Raw genomic sequence first — 7,250 nt, forward strand, 5'->3', positions numbered from 1 at the left:
CAGTCCCCAACCAGCACCTTGCTTTTATGAGAAAAGGCCTCTTACTGAAATCTAGGGCTTGCTTTGCTGGGCTTGTTGGCTGACCAGGGAACTATCAGGATCTATGCCTGTATCTGCTTCCCCAGACCTAGGATTACAGATGCACGGTGCAATGTCTGGAGTTTTGGGACGGTGTTGAGAACTGAATTCAGTTTCTCATTCTTGTGTGGCAGGTACATAACAAACGGAGTCATCTCCCTAGCCATTGAGAGGGCCAAGGAAGGGCATCTCTGCCCTTCCATTCCTCTCCCTTCTTCCCTAGCCATTGAGAGGGCCAAAGAAGAGCATCTCTGCCCTTCCATTCCTCTCCCTTCTTCCCATCCCATCCCTTCCTTTCCCTCCACTTCCTCTTGTTTCTCCCTTCTCTCTCTCTAGGCCTTCTTCCCTGTTCTCTTCCCTACCCCATCCCATTCCTTCCTTCATCCTTCCCTCTCTTCCTTTCTTTCTTTCAACAGTTGCCGAGGCTGGCCTCAAACTCCTATATAGTCTAGGATGATCTTGAACTCCTTATCCTCCTGCCTCCACCTCCTGAGTGATGGGATTGTAGGAGGATGCTACCACATCTGGTTTATGCTAGTATTGGAAACCAGGGCTTCGAGCACAGTAGGCAAGCACTTTACCAACTCAACCACATCCCCTGTCTCAGATGTTTTACATTGAAGCCCATAACGTCTAACTCAGCAATCCACAGTCTGGGAGCACGCGTTTCGGAGGAGGTGTGCTCCTCATTGAAGTTTAGGCAGTGACACCATAGCTAGTAAAAGCAGAAATGGGAAATAGTTCCAACGGTTGTTGACAGTGGCGCGGGGGTACGGGACGCTCTGAGGCCATTAAAAAAAGGAGGCAGAGCTGTGTTTACTGACGTGGAGAGCTCCATGGAGAAGGAACAGGGACGGTACAGGTGGATTCCACTGGAGGAGTGTTAGCAAGGAGCAAGCAGACACTGTAGAGTGGCCGCAGTGAACTCTCGGCACCCCAGAGTGCTGTGGAGGAGGGGTGTCTAAGGGAGGACTGTCAGGAGAAATCTTGTTATTGAAGATGAAATATTCCTTGAGCTTCTCCTTCACCAGGGTTGTTTTTAGCTTTTCGCTGTCATAAATGAAACGGAGATTTTTCTCCTTCTTCCCCCTCCTCCTGTTCACCTTCTTTCTCTTATTTCTCTTTTTCAGGTAGGTTCTTTTTTTGTTTGTTTGTTTGTTTGTTTGTTTTTGGTTTTTCGAGACAGGGTTTCTCTGTGTAGCCCTGGCTGTCCTGGAACTCACTCTGTAGACCAGGCTGGCCTCGAACTCAGAAATCCGCCTGCCTCTGCCTCCCAAGTGCTGGGATTAAAGGCGTGTGCCACCACCACCCGGCTGGTAGGTTCTTAATATGAAGCCTGGGATGACCTTAAATTTGAGATCCTCCTGCCTCTACCTTTGGAGTCTTGGGATTTACAGTTGTACACCACACCCACCAACTTTTTATTCTCTCTCTCTCTCTCTCTCTCTCCTTCCTTTTATAAACTGTCATTGATTTATGTGCAGCAGCAAATATGAGGAGGTCAGAGGTCAATTTTCAGGCGTTTGTTCTTCCTTTATGATGCCACGAGGATTCAGCTCAGACATCAGGCTTGTGCAGTGACCTCTCTTTGAGTCTCATTTGACCCAGGATGATCTTGAACTTCTGAATCTCCAGCTTCCGCCTCCTGAGATCATAGCACTATGTCTGGTTTAGTCAATACTTGGGACGGAACCCAAGTCTTCTTGCAGGCCAAGGCCAAGTGCTGTACCAACCTAGCCACAGCCCTAAGTCCTCAGTAATTTCTTCCCATTATCTCTAATGTGTTATTGCAATAAATGAGTGAGAACATTCTTCCGTTTTCTCTGTTCCTGTTCTTAGGAAAAACAAACACTAGACTTGACAACAGAGGCTCATAGCTGACTGGTTTCATTGTAGTGCTTGATACACTTAGCTAAGTTGCTCTGGTAAAAGACGGAAAAGTTTAACGCCCTTGGCAGTGGGTGGTAGGTCCTGTTTCATGGCACAGTTGGAAATTATTAGACAGGACAGCTGGGAGGGCTACTGGAAGCATAGAACATATCCAGGATGTTCGAGGCTCTGGGTTCCAACCCAGGTGCATTACCCCACACCAACCAAACATCAAACTAAGCCTGTTGACTTTCATAACCACAACACTCAGGCAGTGGACACAGAAGCTGAAGGCCACCTTTAGTGAGTTTGAGGCCAGCCTGTGTTAAATACCCACCCTCAACCCCCAAAATAGGACTGGGCATATGGCTCAGTGGATAAAGTACTTGCCAACCAAGTGCAAGGAACCAAGTTCAAGTACCTAGAGGCCTCATAAAGGTAGAATGGAGTCCACAAATTATCCTCTGACCTACATACAAAGAGACTATGGCACCTACACACCTGCACTCATACATAAAAACATGCAAGATAAAAACTTGCTTGGCATGGTGGCACCCCAGCATCCATATGGCAGAAGCAGGGGGATCTCTGTGAGGCCAGTCTGGTCTATAAAGCCAGGTCCAGGACAGCCAGGGTTGTTACATATAGAAACTCTGTCTTGAAAAACCAAAATAAATAAATAACTCTTTCTTTGGCTTAAAAAAAAATAATGGGGCTCTATGTGGTTTGCACAACTTTTAATCCTAGTGAAAGACTATAAATTAGACTGACTCCCAGATAAGCAGACAGAGAGGGAAAGGGGCCAGAGCTAGGTAATAAAGATAGCAAGCTTTCAAGATAGTGGCTTCTTCCTCGCCCTGCTGAGCCGAGACAAAAGCCTGGAGGCTGAAAGCAAATGCCTTACGTGCTTTTGTCTCCAGCCAGCAGGACTCTGCTGGTGGTCTGGGTCAGGCATCCAGGGCCTGCTCAGGACAAGTCACACAACAGTTTTGAGCCAATCAGCCACCTTGTCTTTCTTTAAACTGACCAACCCTAAACTAAGGAAGAAGACTCCGACTTTAAACCCCCAGCCTTCAGTGTCAACCTCTCTGCTTGGCAGAGTGTCTTTCTCTATGTTTGCCCTCACCCCAGATAAATGCCTGTCCTTAACTGCTGATTCTGTCTGCTGCTGTTTGCTGATTGGAAATTTCTCCACTGCCACCTGTTGTGCTTGAGGTTTGTCCTGCCTTTTAGTTAGGTAATTGGCAGAGAAAACGAACCGGATAAAGTCCTCTAGTCTGTGTTACTAGGACTTTGGAGGCAGAGACACTGTAGAGCTCTGTGTATTCAAGTCCAGCCTGGTTTATATAGCAAGTTTCAGGACAGCCAGGTCTACAAAATGAGACCTGTCTTAGAAAGAAAAAGAAAAAAAAAAAGAAAGGAGGAAGAAAAAAGTTAATGAACATGATTTTTTAACATATTATTTGAGTGTACATTCATTTATTTACTCTGTGTTTGTGTGTGTGTGTATATGTGCATGCAGAGCTCAGAGGAGAACTTGCAGAAGTCAGTTCTCTCTTTCCACCACGTGGATCCCTGGAATCTACCTCAGGTTGTCAGGCTAGGTAGCAAGCAAGAGTCCAGGTTGAGGTGGAGGATTTTTTTTTGTTTTTAAGCCACCTGCTGATCTCCAGTGCTTGTCTCACTTTTTTTTTTTAAATCGTTTTTAAGATTTAATTATTTTATTTATATGAGTACATTGTTGCTGTCTTCAGACACACCAGAAGGTGGCATCGGATCCAACTACAGATGGTTGTCAGCCACCACGTGGTTGCTGGGATTGAACTCAGGACCTCTGGAAGAGCAGTCAGTGCTCTTAACCGCTGAGCCATCTCTCCAGCCCACTTGCCTCACATGTCTTACTTCAGTATGTACATTTTTCCAAGCCTCTGTTTTTATGGTATTTTTCTAAGGTCCTGAGTGGTTGTGGTGGGGTAACACTCTCCAGAGGTGTGAGCACTCAGAGGTGCAGATAGCTAGGAGGATCACAAACGTTTCTGCTTAGCGTTGGTCCGTGGTCGTGTGTACTGGTTTTGTATGATCAGCTTTATTTACCTATGTACAATGGGAGTGTTTCGCATGAAGACCGTGTGTGTGTGTGTGTGTGTGTGTGTGTGTGTGTGTGTGTGTGTAGTTCAGAGGTTCAGAGATCTATCTTGGATATAGTTCTTCAGGAGCCATTCTCCTTGTTATTTTTTTTAAGTTTTTATTTAATTATTTATTCTATGCATATGTTCATAGACCTCTTTGTCTGTACGAACAACACACACACACACACACACACACACACTCACACAAAGCCAAGGCAGATCAAAAGAAGGTACTGGATTCCTTGCAACTGCAGTTATAGGTCGTTGTGAACCCCTCAGTGTGTGTGCTGGGAACCAATATATGCTCCCCACAGGAGCAGGCAGTGAGTGTCTAACCACTATGTCATCTCTCCAGCACTTTTAAAGGGTTTTCTTTTTATTACATTTATTTACTTATTTTATGAGAGGGTGCACATGGTACATGCCATGTGTCTTAGTTCCATTGCTGTGAAGAGACTCCATGACTATGGCAACTCGTTTTTGTTTTTTGTTTTTTTTTTTGGTTTTTTGAGACAGGGTTTCTCTGTGTAGCCCTGGCTGTCCTGGAACTCACTCTGTAGACCAGGCTGGCCTCGAACTCAGAAATCCACCTGCCTCTGCCTCCCAAGTGCTGGGATTAAAGGCGTGCGCCACCGCCTGGCCCCTCAGTTGTTTTGATCATGGTGTTTCATTACAGGAATAGTATCCCTAACTAAGACAGACATTTGTACCAGGATTATTGGGTATTGCTGTGTCAGACCTGACCCTGTTGTTTTGGGGAGTATTGTGGAAGGACTTTGGAACTTTGGGCTAGAAAGTCATTGGGTATTTAGAGCTTGGTGAGCTATTCTGTGGGAACTTGAATGATACGAACGTTGCCAGCAGTGCAGAGGATGAAGGCCTCCTGGTTTGTGGAATTCCACAGGGAAGTTTAAAAGTCATTAAAGACTCTATGGGGCCATTGCATGCTTTAAGTAAAGATCCTATGGTTCTGGTTAGCTGGGGCTGAAGAATCAGCTGTGATCAACAAGAGACCAGACCCACTGAAGTAAAACCTTTGTGTTACTGGGACAATTGATACTGGTCAGCTGGCGCTAAGAAATTAGTGGCGATTAAGAAGTAGCCAGAATCATCATGAGTTGAAATCTTCTGGGAAGTGTTTCCTCAGAGTCAGCACACAGAAGCTGTGTTCCGGAGGTGACCAGTGTTGCACCTCTCTCAAACTGGCAGCTAAACTTGGTAGTTTAAGAATCACCAACGTGAGCCGGGCAGTGGTGGCGCATGCCTTTAATGCCAGCACTTGGGAGGCAGAGGCAGGCGGATTTCTGAGTTCGAGACCAGCCTGGTCTACAGAGTGAGTTCCAGGACAGCCAGGGCTATAAGAGAAACCCTGTCTCGAAAAAAAAAAAAAAAAAAAAAAAGTCACCAAGATGGTTCTGGTTTTGGAGTTATGAGGTATGGGGAAGGCGACTATGGCTTGGCATTATGAGCGACCAAGATGGACCATTGGAGAAGATGCACTCTCAGTAGCAGTTCAAACCCCAGGACTGAAGGCCTCATAGAGAGAAGTTGAGTCTTTCCAGGAGAGGCTACTCATAAAGGTGCAGCCCAGTTACAGAAGAAACCCGAGCATTGTGGAGCTATCAGTACCACAGGATGAAAACCAAGAGCAGCAGCAGCAGTGAATGGAGGTAGCTGGAGATGTGTATGCTACAGAGGGTGGGCCACAGATGTGACCCAAGCCCTTTAGAGAAGCCCAGAAACTCATGAGTGGATCCCACATATTGGACATTGAGTGACTTACAGTGTTGATGTTTGGTTTTGCTTTGATCTGATTGTGACTGTGCTCTGGTTCTTCCTACTTGAATAATAAAACATTTAACTGCCAGGCATTGTGGTACACACCTTTAATCTTAGCACTCAGGAGGCAGAGCCAGGCAGATCACTGTGAGTTCGAGTCCAGCCTCATCAACATAGTGAGTTCTAGGACAATCAGAACTATGTGAGAGACCCCATCTCAAAACTTATAAAAAATAAAGCATTTGACTATTTTTTTATTTTGATTTATTGGAGACCACGAGTGAGAGACTTTTGATTTTAACTATTTTTTAAAAGATTTATTTATTTTATATATGTGAGTACACTGTTGCTGTCTTTAGATACACTAGAAGAGGGCATCAGATCCCATTACAGATGGTTGTGAGCCACCATGAGGTTGCTGGGAATTGAACTCAGGACCTTTGGAAGGGCAGTCAGTGCTCTTAACCACTGAGCCACCTCTCCAACTGGACTTTTGGTTTTAAAAAGAGACTTGGGGTTTTTAAAAAGAGATTGAACTTTTAAAGTGTTTGAATTTCTAAGACTGTGGAACTTTTTCAAGTTTGTAAAAATATTTTGTGTTGTGATGTTTATGTTAATGTGTGATCTTGGGGATGAACAAGAAAGAAAATGTTGTAACTTAACAATGATATGTTTGTGTTTCAAGTTAACGAGGGGCAAATTGTGCTGGCCAGTTTTATGTCACTTGCTGACACAAACAGAAGACATAGGAGAGCAGGGCGCCTCAACTGAGTAACTGTCTTCATAAGACCAGGATGTAGACAAGATGTAGGACATTTTTTATATTGGTAATTGATGGGGGAGTGCCCAGACTACGGTGGGTGGGACCCCCCTGGACTGATAGTCCTGGGTTCCATAAGAAAGCAGTCTAAGCAAGTCATGAGGAGCAAGCCAGTAAGCAGCACCCTTCCATGTCCTCTGCATCAGCTCCTGCCTTCAGGTTCCTGTTCTGTTTGAGGTCCTGTAGTGACTTCCTTCCATGATGAACAATGAGGTAGAAGTGTAAGCCAGGTAAGCCCTTTGCTCCCCAAATTGCTTTGGTCATGGTGTTTCAGCACAGCAATGGTAAGCCTGACTAAAACACGATCGATCCTAACTCAGGTCCTCTCTGAGCCACGTCTACAGGCCAGTCCTACAGTTCTCATGTCACTCCATGTTGTCCTTCCATTCATGCTCAGGACTCAGCGCTTAATCAGGATGCTGAGAAGTGAGGCGAGCACAAGGAAGCTAGGGTAGTGAAGACCAGAAATTCCCGGGACAGCTGGTGAGCTGCTGCTGCTGCTTGTTGTTGTTGTTGTTGTTGTTGTTGTTCTTCTTCTTCTTCTTCTTCTTCTTCTTCTTCTTCTTCTTCTTCTT

This window comes from Grammomys surdaster, unplaced genomic scaffold, assembly GCF_004785775.1.
Source record: "Grammomys surdaster isolate TR1022 unplaced genomic scaffold, NIH_TR_1.0 362, whole genome shotgun sequence".
Taxonomy (NCBI): Eukaryota; Metazoa; Chordata; class Mammalia; order Rodentia; family Muridae; genus Grammomys; species Grammomys surdaster.